We start from the raw sequence: 16,443 nt of genomic DNA on the forward strand, positions 1-16,443 counted from the left end.
AAACCTCCATTATTTGTACCTGCTCGGAGTTCTTGGGCCCCAGAGGTGGGGAGATTATCTCCTTCCTGGCCAGATCAAACCCTAGTAGGAGGAGGTTCATTGCATAAGGGTACTCCTGGATCCAGCATTGTCACTGGAGGCTCAGGTGGTCTTGGTGGCTAGGAGTGCCTATTTCCAGTTCCAGCCACTTTTGGGCAGAGTAAATCACTTGGTGATTGTACTCCTCACTCATGTAATTTACAGATTGGATTATTGGAATGTGCTGTACATGGGGCTTTCCTTGAAGATGTGAGATAACCACTCTGCTATAACCAACATGTCTAATTAATGCACAAAGGGGTTAAGACCATAGAGTAAGCTGTCCTGCCACGCTTAGCTATTTAGCCTATCGTTCCTTCCCAGTCTACCAGAGAAGCTCAACGTGGATGAATGGAGAACAAAATTAACAGACTATGCAGAACTGGACAAATTAACTGGGAAAATTAGATTCCAAAAGGATCATAGGTTTTTTGAGGACTGGGGAAAATTTAAGAGTATTTGAAAACTGTATGTGAGGAATGTACAACGCTAGTGTGCTTTAAAGAAGCTTTGTGAAAATACAAGGAATATTGTAAGAAGGCAAATAAGGACAGAAATATAGTATTTAATGGCAATATTAAAATTAAGGAATGTGAAGATAGGATTTTAACTACGAATGATTGTCAGAGAAGTTGAGGGAGGTCCAATAAGCTAAAATATGTGATGTGTAAATTGATATGATTGGAGTTCTTTATGGAAAAATTTTAATAAAAATTTATATATATATATATAAAAGAGAAGCTCAACGTGTGAGCATGGCTTTCACAAGCCTTTCTTGAGTTCCCATACCAATAGTTTAGGAACTTTCACCACTCTAACTAAACCAAATTTTACTGCCTGTGCAACCTCTGCTGAATGTTATATGGAAAAGCACATGAACCATACCTTTGAAGTAAGTAAACCATTTTTAACTTACCAAATGTGTGTTTTTTCTGTGCTAAGGGAAGAAGGAAGTTTTGGCACTCACAAGAGTATATTTTAAAGTTCTAGCAGCCTATATTTCCATGCTTTACTTTACTATTTTTTTATTTTAAATCTCTGCTGGGGTTCTCTCACCAGAGTACTTGCCCCAAACTTCTTGGCACCCAGGGAATTTTCCTTCAAATACAGTATCTATATTCTTTCCCTGGCCACCAACAGAAGATGACTTAGAAACTTAACTGTTCAAAGATGCAGCAGCCAAATTACTAGATGGGGTTCCATTTAGAACCCACAATAACCCGTGTTTTAAAACAGCTGCACTGCTTGCCAGTTCACTTCCAGGTGAACTAATTCAAGGTGCTCACACTGGTGTTTAAAGCCATATATGATTTAGGCCCCAATTATCAAGAGGCTGCATCCTTAACTACAGAATCTAATGAGTGTTCAGATTAAAAAGGAGGGCTTCTTGATAGAGCCACTCTCTTCAGAAGTTCAGGGAGCAGTGGGCTGGGAGGGGTTTCTCTGTGACAGCCCCTATCTGTGGAATTCCCTCCCCACAGAGGTACATCTGGCATCTTCACAACGTGTACGTAGCTTTTGTTGCTTGCTGAAGATGCACCTTTGCCCTTCTGAGGCCCTATAGATTTTTAAGATCCACCCCATTACCTTGACTAGGATTTCTTTTGGCAGTTTTATATTGTATTTTAAAATTGCTGTAACCTGCTCAGGGGCATCATACTGAATCTAATAAACAAAAGCATCCTGTTCCTCCCAGTGGCCAAGCAGATGACTATGGGAAGCCCACAAGGGCCGGAGTGCAGGATAGCTCTCTCCCACTCATGATTCTCAGCTGGACCTTCCAAAATCCTTCTTTTCTTGGAGATCTTTTTGGAGCTATAACAAGGTATATAATAATTTTAAATAAATTAGGTCTCCCTCAGTTGGTAGGGGCTAGGGAGAAGCCTCCCCACCCATATCATAGGCATAGGCAGGTTTTTTGGGAGGGGGGGCAGAACATCAGATTTGTATTGATTTTATTTGGGGAGACCGCTGCCCCTCTTGGCTACAACCATGGCCCCCATCGCAGCAGATCATACTAAAACTGTGGGGAAAGAGTCTTGCTTGTAGAGACCACATGTGGGCGGTGTGAAAGGCCTTGACCCCTGTCCTAAATGTATGGCATTGAGGCCAGTAAAAACACGCTCTGCACATGCTCAAGGGGCAGGCGTCCACTTCACGTGCTCTGCAGCTGACCCCTTGTACTTGAAACAGAGTCACTCAAGAGAGAGAGCAAGATCTGCTTCTGACTTCCTTTGAGTTAACCTTAAGAGCCTGAAACCCACCAAGCTCACACTTTGCTCCTGTGCCTTGATGCCTGCTCCCTCCCCCCTTGAAACTGCAGCCCTACATTTTCCCTTCGCCTCGACACCCCTTTCCTGCCCCAGGCATAGCTGTCAAGTGTCCCTTATTTGAAGGGACAGTCCCTTATTCCAGCGCCATGTCCCGCTGCTGTCCCTTATTGATGGATGTCCCTTAAATGATGTCCCTTAAATTTCAAAGGAAGCAGCTCCTCTCCCTCCCTCCCTGCCGGCCAGGGAGGAGGGAGGCTCCAACTGCGTTGCTTGGCTGTGTTGCTCACCCAATAAGAAGTCTAAGAACGACTGGGGGGTGAAGCTTGCATGCCTTGTGTGTGGCTAGTTAATGCAAGCTGAGGAGGGTTTTGAATGCTGGATGCCATTTTGTTGCACGTGCTGCTGCAAACTTTGCAGTGCAGAGCCAGGCCAGGGAGCCATCTTAAGTTGAGGCTGCATAGGCCTTGTGGTGCATGTGATTCAGATTCTATTCAGTTGAACCTCTGGTTACAAAGTTGGTTGGACAGTGTTCTCGAAGCTACCAGCATGAGTTTGACCAGACTGCAGGAGGACAGGAAGACTGGAGTGCCTGGAACAGGTGAGGCTGCAGGTCCCTTATTTTCAAGGCTGCTGGTCCCTTATTTTCAAATCTGTAAGTTGACAGCTATGGCCCCAGGACCGTGGGTGGGAAGCAGAGGGTCGGCCTGCAGGAAGGCGCAGCAGCAGCAGAGAGGGAGACAGAGAAACTTAAGACTTCCCATACACCAGGAAAATAATAATAATTTATAATAATTTATTACTTCTACCCCACCCACCTGGCTGGGTTTCCCCAGCCACTCTGGGCGGCTCCCAACAGAATATTAAAAACACGATCATACACTAACAACTTCCCTAAACAGGGTTGCCTTCAAATTCCTGGTTTAATAAATAAAATTAAAAAAATTAAAAAACGGTGCTTGGGGTTTTTTTTGGGGGGGGGGGCTGAATTGGCCGAATGTCATGAAAACCCGGATAAGTGGCAACAACGTGATGGGGAAAGCGCCAAGCTCAACCATTTTGGTAGTTTCCTTTTTATAAAAGTGTTGGGGCCTTCCTAAAAAAAACAGCTGAAGAACTTTGCTGGTACTTTTGGAAACCCCGCCACCTCTTCTGGGGCCTGGGCTGAGGCTCCTGCGCCTCTTCCTGCGCTCTAGGCCACGAGGCGGAGACTTTTCGAGGGCGCTGCCGGTCTCCGGCCAGCCAGGAAAAGAGCTGCTACCGAAGCGGGGGCGACGCCTGCCTGGGAGAAGCCGCCGCCGCCGCCGCCGCCGCGAGTGGGTGGTCGCGCGGCTGCCATTTGCACAAGAAGCGGGCCGGCTGGGAAAGGGAAGACGCGGGCAGCGGCATCTGCCCCCTGCTCCCGCGCCGCTCTTCAAGCCTGCAATGGGCTGGGCAGGGCCGTTTCCTTCGCTCCGCCGCGAGAAGCTCGCTCGCTCGCTCTCCCTCCGGCCGGCGCAGACCAGAGCCGCCTTTGCTCGGCTAGCCCTAAATCTTTGCAACTCTCCGGCGCTTGGAGGCGGGCCGGCAACGCGCGGCGGCGGCTCCTGACGAGCCTTTATCTGTTTGCCGCTGGCCGAGCGTTTTGGCTGAAAGCCTCGAGCCGCTTCCTGGGCGAAGTTTCTCGATTGTTCTCGAAGCTCTTTCCTTGGTTAGCTGAGGCTGACGCTCCGAAAGAGAAAGTGCCGGCGGTGGGGGTGGCTTGGGGAAGCCGCATCCTGCCGCCTTGAATCGCCTTGCTCCTGGGTTTCGGACCTGGGCTCGCTGGCTGTTTAGATTTAAGTTACTGACTAATGGAGAAAAGCACTCTGCATATGCCCAGAGACATGTATTGCTTCAGGAGGTTCTGAGAGAATCCCGGCTCCAGCAAAACCCAGCGTCCCCTGGCATTGCCAGGGTAGCTTACAATAAAAATGTTTTATATAGCGTAAAAACGGAGGCAGCAAAACAACATAAAAATGGGAACGCTATAAAAGCAGGCTCCCCAATGAAACAGAGCAACCAAAGCTGGGAAAAGGAGAAAGGGTGTTGCTCAGCGGCAGAATGAAATCTGAGTGGTGCCAATGAGCCTTTCGGGAAACATTTCAAAGCTGTGGCACCAACACTAAAAAGGCCCTGTTGCTCATAACCAGCCACTGCACATCAGGTGGGGAGGATGAAGATTTTGAAGTATTGGAATGGCCAAAAGCTGCCATGCTGTGGTGGTATGTGGGAATTGTGTATATGTATTTAGAAACTGGGAAATAAAGTTAAGAATGGACGGGACCCAGACCAGCACTTCCTATTGGGCCTTGAAACAGACTGGAAGTCAGTGTCTGATACTAGCCTTTGCTGAAGGCAAGGTGGGCAAGATAAGAGATTTCTGTGGAAGGCAGACTGCTTCCAAAGTAGCCCCTTAGGACTTCTGTTCACTTTTGTATGAAGAATGGCCTTTCTCACTGTGGAAACTTCTTGCAGCTTTTGCCCAGGAGGACAGACTAGCTGTCTCTTGAGGGGGGGCGGGGGGGGGGAGAGAAACGTGTAGCAATACATTTATTCCCAGGAGCACACAGCTTCAAAACATGAGAGTGTCTTATATACCATCATGCAGCCAGCTTTTGCTGCTTTTATATGATTAGAGGAGGTGTGTTATGCATTATTTAAAATCACCCTATAAGAATATAGTTGATTGTGGCAGGTTTCCCTTAACTACTCCGTTGGTCCCCCCCCCCCTTGGTTTTATTTTGCAAATTTGCTCCTTTGATCTACATCTGTCAGACAAGATCTCTTTGCTGGCACTGTGGATGAAAACTGAAATGAGATTGATGAAGGGGAAGCAAGCTGAGCAATGTGTCTTTCAGCAAGTAAGACTAAAAACATTGATGAGCAGGTGTATTCAGTTAACTCACTAAATGGGAATTTTAAACGGTGGGCTTGTAGCTGAATTTTAATGGTGAATTGTCCCTTGGGGAAACATAGGGCTCTATTATTTAAAAATAATAATAATTAAAAAGCAATATCTTGAGTTGTGATAAGACAGTTGCAGAAAGCCAGTGCTGTCTTGAGAGCAATGATGGGCTACTAACAGTGTGTCAGCAGAATGTTTTGAGTAGGGCTACCATTTTTACTTGCTAAAATTATTGTCCTTTGAATGGCTGTGTAAAGGGAGAAAAGTTTTATATCACTGCACCTCCACTCTGGGAAAAGTTGTACCTGATGAATTTCTGCCTGTTCAGTTGTTTGAGGCAACATAACCCTGCTCGAAAATGGCAATCTTGATTTTAAACTATTAGCAAGCATATTTCAACCTCTCCATCTGAATTATTGTAAGGTACTCGGTATCTGGTATACAGTATATATAAAGTCTTTCAGTAATTCAGATAGAGATGGTGGAAAGTTCTCCTGGCTGCTGCTAGTTATATTTTGAAACACCCACAGTAATGTGCTAGCATTGATGTCCTTTGCTGTCTCAAATAATTCCCAGCCATTTTAATCTCTATGTTCAGATACTGGATAAACATTGAGAATGCTGGATTTGGGTGAGACAAATATGTGTTCTCTTTTGATTTTATACTATATATATTTTCTAAACAAGAAATCATTATTAGCTGAGAGAGAGACTTCATTAAATGTTCTCAAAGTAATACACACTTTGAAGTTTTGGATTCATCCATCCATCAGTCATATAATGACAACCAAACAGATAATTTACACGTTGATTATAAGCACATTTGCTTAAGATTCCAATGAAACTACTCTCAGATGTTAGGCTCTCTGTTTTTAAACCTTCAAGTTGGCATGTGTTTACAAAAGAAATTAATGAGGCCCTATGTTTTATCAGTTTTGAGGTTGAACACAATAAAGGTTGCATATTGTATGTTCTCTGTCAAATTGCAATGTAGACTTCAAATATATTTGGGAACATTATTTTCTATAGCCATATTCAAACAAAGAGGTCATTAATCATGCATTTGTGAAAAGACACCCTTGAATTTTATTCAGTGTTAAAAAGAATTAACTATTTCATTAGAAAAATGCTTACAGGGCTCAGACAACTATTAGGATCTTTTTCCTCTTTGGCAACCATCCATTGCCTTTCATACACTGTGGTTATCACCCGATGCTGACAGGTTATTAGAAACCCTTCCCTGCTGGTCACCCATTAACTGGTGTGGGAAATAGTTTAAATTGGATAGTGTAGATAGGAGAAAACAAGTAGCTAAGCCATTTCTAATTCCAGTCAACCATCAGCGGCTGGCTATTTTTCAAAAATAACAATTCTACTTCTCTTCATTGGTCAGTGAATTGCATCTGTATGCTTGCACAGTATATGACGTAGTTGAGGATCTGAAACAAACAGGTATGCCGTATCTATAGAGTATCTCCCAATTCCCCCTCCAACTCACTGTAGGATATATCATATCTTATGCATAGGATGTGTAACACTGGATTGACTATTGACAGGGCATGATGGAGGAGATCCAGTCTGCCTCATGCAGTGTACTTGGCCCAGAAGAGAGTGGTTTTGCCATATGCCTTTTAAGGGGATGGAGGGGGATTGGCATAGAGCAGAATTCACCTTTCTTCCTGTGGGTAGGATGCTGTGATAGCACAAGATTTGCAGTTATGCCAATAAACTGTGCTTGAGTCTTGAAAATGAAAATGCTGTAGTCTAAACAGTTTATCATGGCATAAGTTTGCATGGAGTAGAGATCATTTCATTGTAGCCCACAAAAACCTTTAAAGAACACCCTAAGAGCCTACTGGATCAGGCTAGTAGCCCAGTTTACCTGAAGGAGTGTCTCCACCTCCATCATTCTGCCCGGACGCTGAGGTCCAGGGCCAAGGGCCTTCTGGCGGTTCCCTCACTGCGAGAAGCAAAGCTACAGGGAACCAGGCAGAGGGCCTTCTCGGTAGTGGCGCCCGGCCTGTGGAACATCCTCCCATCAGATGTCAAAGAGATAAACAACTACCTGACATTTAGAAAACATCTGAAGGCAGCCCTGTTTAGGGAAGTTTTTAACGTGTGACATTTTGATGTATTTTTAATCTTTGTTGGAAGCCACCCAGAGTGGCTGGGGAAACCCAGCCAGATGGGCGGGGTACAAATAATAAATTATTATTATATTTTTATTATTATCTAGTCCAGCTTCCTGATCTCACAGTGGCCAAGCAGATACCTGTAGGAAGCCTGCAAGCCGAACCCGAGCCCTCTTCCCTCCTGCAGTTTCCAGCAGCTGGTACTCAGAATCATATGATCTCTGGCCAAGGAGGCAGAACACAGCCTTCATCATGGCTAGTAGCCAAAGATATTAAAGTTGGTAGCCATCACTGCTTCCTATAAGAGTGAATTCCGTAGTTAACCATTCCTGTCTGTCTTGAATCTTCCAACATTCAGCTCCCATACTAGTTCTAGTATTATGAGAGAGGGAGAAAAAAACTTCACGCATAATTTTATAAACTTGACACGCACAATTTTATAAACTTAGATAATGTGAAGTAAAATAAGCTACTCTAAGCTGCTGTGAATTCTCACAAGAATCAGAATAGCAGCAAATGCAGACAGCTGGGATGTTTGGAGGGATTAATTCAAGGGACATCAGTTCCTGAGGGAAGAGATTTGGGAGACAGAGTGCAAGACCAGGAAAGGAGCCAAAGGAGTGGTTTTTTAATATATATATATTTAAGATGTGAATTGCAATGGGTAAATGTGTGTTGTCATACAGAACACAATAATATTTTATTGCAGGTCCTTCCTATCTAGAGACTGTAAACTAACAGCACAATCTTATGCATGCCTACTCAGAAGAAGTAAGCCTCATCAAATTCTGTGGGGCTTACTGCCAGGTAAGTGGATATAGGATTGTAACCAAAGTAAATGTGGCTGAAATAATTGCATATTCTTCCTTTGTTCATCCCCCAACTTCATATCCTTCCCCTTGCTTGGTTGTGTCTGTCTAGATTGTAAGCCCCCTGAGGGAAGAGTCCTCTCATTCCTTATAAAGCTCTGCAGTGCTGTATTGTCCTTATTACAATTAATAGAATATCTGATATCTCAATAAAGAGTGTGGTGCACAGTATGAAGCAAGCACTTAAATTAATACAGATCATGGTAGCCCACACCCTGCCCTTAATGAATAATAATAATTTTATTATTTATACCCCGCCCATCTGACTAGGTTGCCATTACCAAGTTGCAGAAACACTGTTGCTCCAGCACTAGATTTGCATTATGCTTCTGGGCATAACTCAAGTTGCTGTTTTCTATCTATACAGTACAGTTCAGTTCAGTGCAACACACTGAAGAAAAGACTGCTTTCTCCCTGTTTGTTTTGATCTTAAGATTGTCTGAAGAATTCCTACTATCCATCCTAGATAAACAGCAAGAGGTGTTCTGGTGTTCTTGGTGGTTGTTCCATAACTCCTTTTCCCCTGCATTTTTTCAAAAAGTATTGCAATATGTTTTCAAAAGCCAAATTTTAGTAGATTAGGTGAGAATTCTTCTTATTTGTGGGTGTATTTAGAAAAAAAACAACTACTTGATTATAAGGATATTTTTAGATCTCATTGGTAATCATTTTTCCTGATTTCAGGAATTAAAAGGTAACACTTCCTTCCTGCGCGCGCACACACACACACACACACAAACATTATAGTTATTTAAAATCAGCATAATATGACTTATCTATCTATAATCTCAATGCGTATGTTAATTGAGATTATATATTACAGATATTATATGACCAAGAAATGGTGCCAAGGGTGGGTCTCCATAGGTACAGCAAGTTTATGTTTCAATAGTTTCTGTTAAATTCCGTGGGGCAGGGTAAACGGCCTACAATCTGCGGTACTGCTGGCCAAAGGAGCATATTATGGATCTCTCTAGTCCCCAATCTCTTAAAATAGATCACCAGGAGCAAGAAGCAGTTTTAACACATCACAGGTATAGGTAAAGGACCCCTGGACAGTTAAGTCTAGTCAAAGATGACTCTGGGGTTGCAGCGCTTATCTCACTTTCAGGCCAAAGGAGCCGGTGTTTGTCCACAGACAGCTTTCCGGGTCATGTGGCCAGCATGACTAAACCGCTTCTGGCGCAATGGAACACCAGAACGGAAGCCAGAGCGCACGGAAATGCCATTTACCTTCCTGCCACAGCGGTACCTATTTATCTGCTTGTAGTTGTGTGCTTTCAAACTGCTAGGAGCTGGGATGCAGCAACGGAAGCTCACCCCATCACGCGTATTCAAACCACCGATCGGCAAGCCCAAGAAGCTCGGTGGTTTAGACCACAGCGCCACCCGCATCTCTATAACACATCACACTAGGTATCTTGGAGTACACTTTTTTGCTTTCTCTCGTATAAGTGGATGACCCACTGTTAAGGTGAAAGGGACCATAGCCCAGTGGTTGATCATAAGACTTGGTAAAGGTCCCAGGTTCTGTCTCTGGCACCTCCAGACAGGGCTGAGCAAGATTCCTGTTTGAAACCCCAGACAGCAGCTGCCACTCAGTGGACACAAAACTGAGTAGCTTCCTCATGTTCCTCCTATTCACTCTGATGGAGGAAAAGCAAAGCACTGCAGAGAGAAACAGCATAACTTCCCCCCGCAAGGCCTTCTTTCCATTATGCTGGTAGGCATATAATAAAGACTGAATTGTGAAATCAATTGGAAAACTTGCCAATTTTAGTGGCCCAGGAGCCGAGAAAGTGTAGGTTTTACATGCAGTCAGCACAGCACAGCACCATTTCAGAGGATCTCCCACAGTGTTTCGCTACAGAGGGCAGCAATTTCCAAGACAGTCCAATTCTGCGTGTGCACCGTAAGGCCCTTTGAAGAAGAAGCTGTTAATCAGAATGCCGGCTGTGCCCTTAACTGGAGGGTTCCTTATAACATGCAGTTTTGCGGTGCTGACTTCGCAGGACCCTCCGTGACCTAAGTGAGCCTGGCTTGCCAAATGATAGCACTGCAGTCTGATTAATTTTTTTTTGCACATGTAATTTTTACAAAATTTAAATAGTAACTATAGCGGCAGAAAGGAATAGGAAACAAATGTTCTAGGAAGGTCTTAACTGCTGCATAGATTCATCTTGTATCTGACAGGTTTATCTCAGAAACATTAAAACATAGGAGCATCCGAGGTGGGAATCAGGTTTTGCACCATGTCAACAATATCCCCAATTGCCTCAATTGTGATCAGAAAAGGTAAAGGAGCTGCAAAGGTGAGGTAGGAGTGAAAGTACCTGCATCCCACTCTTGGCACGAGTTATCTCAGTGTTGCAGGGGTTGGGCAGGTTTTGACTCTTATGTTCTTCGCAGTTGATATTCTATATACCGTAATTGGTGGGAGCCATTCATTTCTGTGGGACGGTGAAAGAGCAAGACCTGTGAGAATTTGTCAACTTACTGAGTGTCAGGATGCAGTGGTTGAAGGTGCTGTTTATGGGGGGGGGGGAGAGAATAGTAAAAGGCACTGGTCTCAGAGAGACCAAATGTGATGTGTTTTTCCGTAAGGCCATTCTTTAACAGGATAGAAAAAGGGTAAGTGGACAAGATTTGCTGGTTTACTCTTGGAGCAGACTCCAGAGAGGGATTCTGAGCGATGAATCTAAGCTTAGAAGGAAGTTCCCAACTATAGCAGCAGCAGCAGCAGAATCTGCTTAGGGATTGTTTCGAAATTTCACTTACATTTTTTCAGTAAGTTAGGAGAGGCTTATGCCAGGGTTGCCTGGATATCAGATGGCCGTCTTCAGAAGAGTTGGTTAAACTTGCTTATTCATCAGTCCCTTCCATTCCTAATATTTGACCTGAGGTTGTAGGCCTTGACAGAGGCTGCCTGAGATTTGTGTTACCCCAACCTTGACATAAGAACAAGCTGCTCTTTGCCAGCTTTCAAACCATTGATCCAAACAGCTGGTGAACCATGCTTCTTGCCCCTCAGGATTGTTTTACTGTTGGGATGGATATAGCTCAAGCATTAAGTGTGCCATAATTCTCTGACTCATATTCCAGCGCCATGTTGCATGTCCTGCTTATTTTAAACTAAATACAGTGGTACCTCGGGTTAAGTACGTAATTTGTTCTGGAGGTCCATTCTTAACCTGAAACTGTTCTTAACCTGAAGCACCACTTTAGCTAATGGGGCCTCCTGCTACCGCTGCGCCGCTGGAGCATGATTTCTGTTGTCATCCTGAAGCAAAGTTCTTAACCTGAAGCACTATTTCTGGGTTAGCGGAGTCTGTAAGAGTATGTAACCTGAAGCGTATGTAACCCGAGGTACCACTGTAATGTGTATGTGGGGGGAGGGTAATTTTCTTTCTCTTTTGAATTTTTCCTCCTATCACTCTCGCCAGCACTGAAGCACATACCTCCTGCAACTAAATAAAAGGTAATCATCTCCCGTGGCACACAAGCAGGATTATGCACCAGCAGCTAGCCTATCCTCAACCATTGTGCCTGGCATTAGTTAAGTTCCAAGGAAAAAGAGCATTTCTGCCACAGAGCAGAGGCTTGCGCATCCTCCTTCCACTCCCAAGACTCCCCATGTTTTGAATGCTGGCCTTGCAGTGCTCTGTCCACTGTACCCACAATGGCTGCAATAAAAGAAAATTGTTGCGATAACGCTCAGGGATAATAGTGTTTTAATGAAGAAAAGGGTCTAGGGCACATTCTTTTTATTAATCTAAGCAGAGATCCCCATTTCTATATGCTTAATGTAAGCAATTTGCTCATTTATTTGTGACCACAGCATTGATCCTGTTCGGTTAATGAATAAGTAAGCTTTTGTGTGTGTGTGTCGTCTTCTCCTGTTACCTGACAATCAAAGCAAGAGTTTGCTTGTCTAGCTTCACACATCAAATGCATATCTGTGTGGGCAACCAAGCCACACGTTTTGCATTGCTCTATGACTCCCCCCCCCGACACCCTCCATTGTCCTTCGTGACAGACGGATACCAACATTGGGTTGGTTACGTATCAGGTGCGCAGTCCAATGAAGGCAAGTATTGGCACAGTGTCACTTCTGAATTGTCCTGTGCTACATTGTTCTTCCGAAGCACACTGTATTGCAGGAAGATTTATCCCATGACATTGCTGTTGCAGCTGTGGGTCCAGATACGATGGAAAGGGTCCGGTTTGTTCATCCCGTGTCTCCGACAGAGTGACCCCACCCCCCCAAAGGCATGTGTAACGGATGATTGAAAGCTCTGGAAATCAAGTGGCGAGGAGCAACTTGCTGCAAACCTTGGTTTTCATTTGCACAGCCATGGTGAATTAATGCAGGGAAAGGGGCCAGTAAGCATTTTCTTTGTGTACGTATGGAAGCTCTTTTATAAGAATTGCAGGTGTCAGAAGCTGCGACTTGTTTCTATAGTGTGCAGAGGCATCTTAAAGAGCCAGTCGTCTTCATATATGCCTTTAGCTTTAAAGCTTTTAGAGCCAAAGGCAACCTGTAGTGCTTAAGAGCCTCATTAGATGTGAAGTGTTTAAAGCAGCTTAGCTGGAATGGTAATAAGAGAGCCCACTCTGAAAAGGAGTACTGTATTTAAAAAGCAGTTAAGGGGGAGGGTGTGACTCAGTCATTGTATTGGATTGTATCTCCCTGAATCCAAAAATTTTTTTTTATTTACAATTTATCCTTTGGCTGTTGCTAGCAGTGCAGATTCAGCCTAAGCTTTTGAACTTGCCCTTTTCTTTCCTACGATGATGCTCATGCATCTTTATTAATATCGGTTGCTTGCAAGGTTGGCAGATCCCCCTCTTTAAATGGCAAGCCCGTAGTTAAATATATTCATTCAGATTTATTTCCTGCTTTTCCCCAAGGGCCTACTGAATATTGCAGTGTTGCACACATTAAGGAGAATCATTCCCTGCCTCTAATATTCTCAGGCTGTGAACCTGTGTCCATTTACCTAGGAGGAAACTGCTCTGCTACTTATTCCAGTGTTCCCTGTCAAAGAGCCAAAGGAGACATGATGCAGTGGGCAGTTCATGGTCACATCTCTAGATTTTTCTTTAAGGCAGTCATAGTGGGCTCTAATTTTAATCCAAGTAGTGGAAGGGAATTAACCTAGGGTTACCAGACATCCCCGGTTCCCTAGGACAGTCCCCGGACAAATTCCGTCCCCGGAATGTCCCCAGACTTGCAAATCTGTCCCTGGGAAATGTGGCAGCGGCAGCCTGGTAGCACAGTTGGCTCTGACTGGCTTCAGGAGCTGCTCGCTGCTGTGGCGCCTGCTATTTTGCCTTGCCGGAAGTCCCCATATGATGTGTCTTGTGCGCATTGGATCTGTCTTGTGCGATCTCCTGCCCCCTTCCCCCTTTGTTTTGACTGATCGGGGGAGCCTCGGCAGTCGCGGATGGGCGGCTGTTGCCCAGTTTTTTAAAAACTCTGTGTATTTATGTTTCACAGGATGTGAAAGAAGGGCTTTGCACCCTTATACAATATGCATGTGTGTGTGTGCGCTTGGGCCCAGGATCTTTTGCCTCACCATCCCCACTACTGACTCCCTGTTGCTACTCAGCTTCCAAAAAAAAAGTGTCCCCGGATTCATTGAAAAAATCTGGTAACCATAAATTAACCCTTTCTCCATGCTGTTTTCAAATGTAGTTAACACACACAAACACAGTTGCTATTTGCCATAACAGGTGTGGAGCCCAATGAAGGCAAGAAAAGGTACCTGGATTTTATTTGGATGCCCGAAGCCAAGACAAATGTTGAAGTGTTCACTGGTGTTGAATTTCACCAATGAAGTATTTGTGGGTGCTCCTGCCTACTCCCTTATTAAAAACTTCTCAAATTTAAAAGCCATTTTAGGGTGTGTTTTTTGGAGTGGGGGAAACAGCTACTATTAACAAGGACATAACAGGAAAAAATATGCTGAGCACTTAAGAAGGGCCTGCTGAATCAGGCCAAAGGCCCATCTGGTCCAACTTCTTATTCTCACAGTAGCCAACCGATTGCCTGTAGAGAAAACTCTCAACCAGGATCTGAGCACAAAAGCACTCTCCCCCTTGTGATTTATCTATCCTTCTGGGTAGTAGACTGTCAGACATGATCTGTACCTCCATGTGGCTGTGTCCTTGGGGTTTTTTTTAAAGCCTCATCAATAAAGGTAAAGCTGCATTACTTTTAAAAATGATTAGAAATATTATTATTTATTATTATTATTATTATTATTATTATTATTATTATTATTATTATTATTATGCTGCCCATCTGACTGGGTTGCCCCAGCCACTCTGGGCGACTTCCAACAATTTAATAAACCACAGTAAAACATCAAACATTAAAAACTTCCCTATACAGAGCTGAGGTATTACTCAGCAGGTGTGCGTCTGTACAGCCTGATTGCTCACTGCAGTCCACCTTCCTCTGCCACTTGTTTTTACAAAAAAATATATTTAAAAGCTATAAAAGCAGCACACAAATATTTCTTTAGCTTAAGACCCTAGGAGTAACACCATTCCAATTGATAACTACAGTACAATAAATGCAAGAATGCATTTAGCCTTCAGCAATTACTTTGCTTCTCTGGGAGGAAAGATGCAGAAACTGTTTCTTAAGCGCCGTCAGGCTATTAATAACTACTGTGCTGCTGACACAACTTGGGTGGGTCAGACCAATTGTCCTGACACAGCTATTTGGTGCATTTTTATGGTCGCTGCTCTTGCTCAGGGTGTGTGTGTACGCGCAAAAATTCCCACTGGGCATACTGAAGCCCATATAGGTACCTAATGTGGCTTTTTGGGTCCTAGTCAGTGTTGGTCTCTAGATAAACTTTGGAGGTTTGATTCAGCAAGTAGTCCTTACATTCATAAGATGCTTGTGTCCTTTTAGATTAGGCATGGCCAAACTTGGCCCGCCAGATGTTTTGGGACTACAATTCCCATCATCCCTAGCTAACAGGAACAGTGGTCAGGGATGATGGGAAATGTAGTCTGGAGGGCCAAGTTTGACCATGCCTGTTTTAGAGGGGCCAACTAGTTCATTGTTTTGTTTTGAGCAGGTGTTGCATAGCAGTTTGACTAAGAACGAGACCTTTTGTCTTACTCAACAATACAGAGTCCATTCTGGGTGGTACAACTCATACCACTAGGTCAAGGTTATTACTGGGTGGGGCACCTTTATCAGTATGAGAACTATATTACCTCACTGACAACCTTCTGGGTCCACATGCCTGTGGCCAAGGCCTGATACACAAGTGGGCAGAGTGATGGCTGTGGGAGGTCAGGGTCAGGCAGGAGGTGGAACTTTCCTCAAGTACTCTGAGGTATTGCCGCCCCAAATGTTGGCCAAGACGGCTTCCACTCTCTCCTGCTGAACGGAATAGTGCTTAAAGTATGGTTACCAGATGTCCCTGTTTCCCGGGGACAGTCCCCGGATTTACAAATCCGTCCCCAGAATGTCCCCGGATGTGCTGGTCCCGGGGGGAAGGTTACCGTTGGCGTAGTCAAAGTCCGGTCCTGGGTCAATAGCCTGGAAACAGTTCCGAAGGAGCGGGGCGAGGTCCGAAGCAGGAAGCTGGGTGGGGACAGGAACACTGGAGGAACAGGACTGGGTGCTGGCCGAAACAGCTCTTCATCGACGTTGCTCCCGCAACCTGGGACCGGGCTGACTGGCCTTTATCTTCTCTGAGGCCAGGGGCGGTCCCGGCCCCCAGGAGACCCGCCTCTCCTGGCCTTAAGGCGAGCACTCCTCCTGGGAGAAACCAGTTCCCTTCGCCTCTCTGCCCTGAGCCTCTGCGGTTCAGGAGAGGCTGAAGGGTTACTGGGCCCAGGGGGAGACTCACCTGCAGGCACTGAGTCCTCAACCACCTCTGGAGCCAGAGTGGAATCACCTGGTGCCTGCTCCTGAGGATCCGGCACAGGTGCAGGCGCTTCAGAATCAAGGCCCTGCCCCAGTTCAGCCGGCCCTGGAGGCGGGGACTCCTGTGCAGGCTGGGATTCCTCCGGTTCAGCCTCTGAATCGGAATCCCAGGCCATCACACCGGATTTCATTTAATGTCCCCAGATTTATATTTTAAGTGTTGTAAATTTATTAGTAGGGAATGAATGTTGTGTGATTGTGCATGTTGTGT

This window comes from Podarcis erhardii (genome assembly GCF_964252035.2).
Source record: "Podarcis erhardii genome assembly, chromosome: 1".
In the NCBI taxonomy this organism is placed as follows: domain Eukaryota; kingdom Metazoa; phylum Chordata; class Lepidosauria; order Squamata; family Lacertidae; genus Podarcis; species Podarcis erhardii.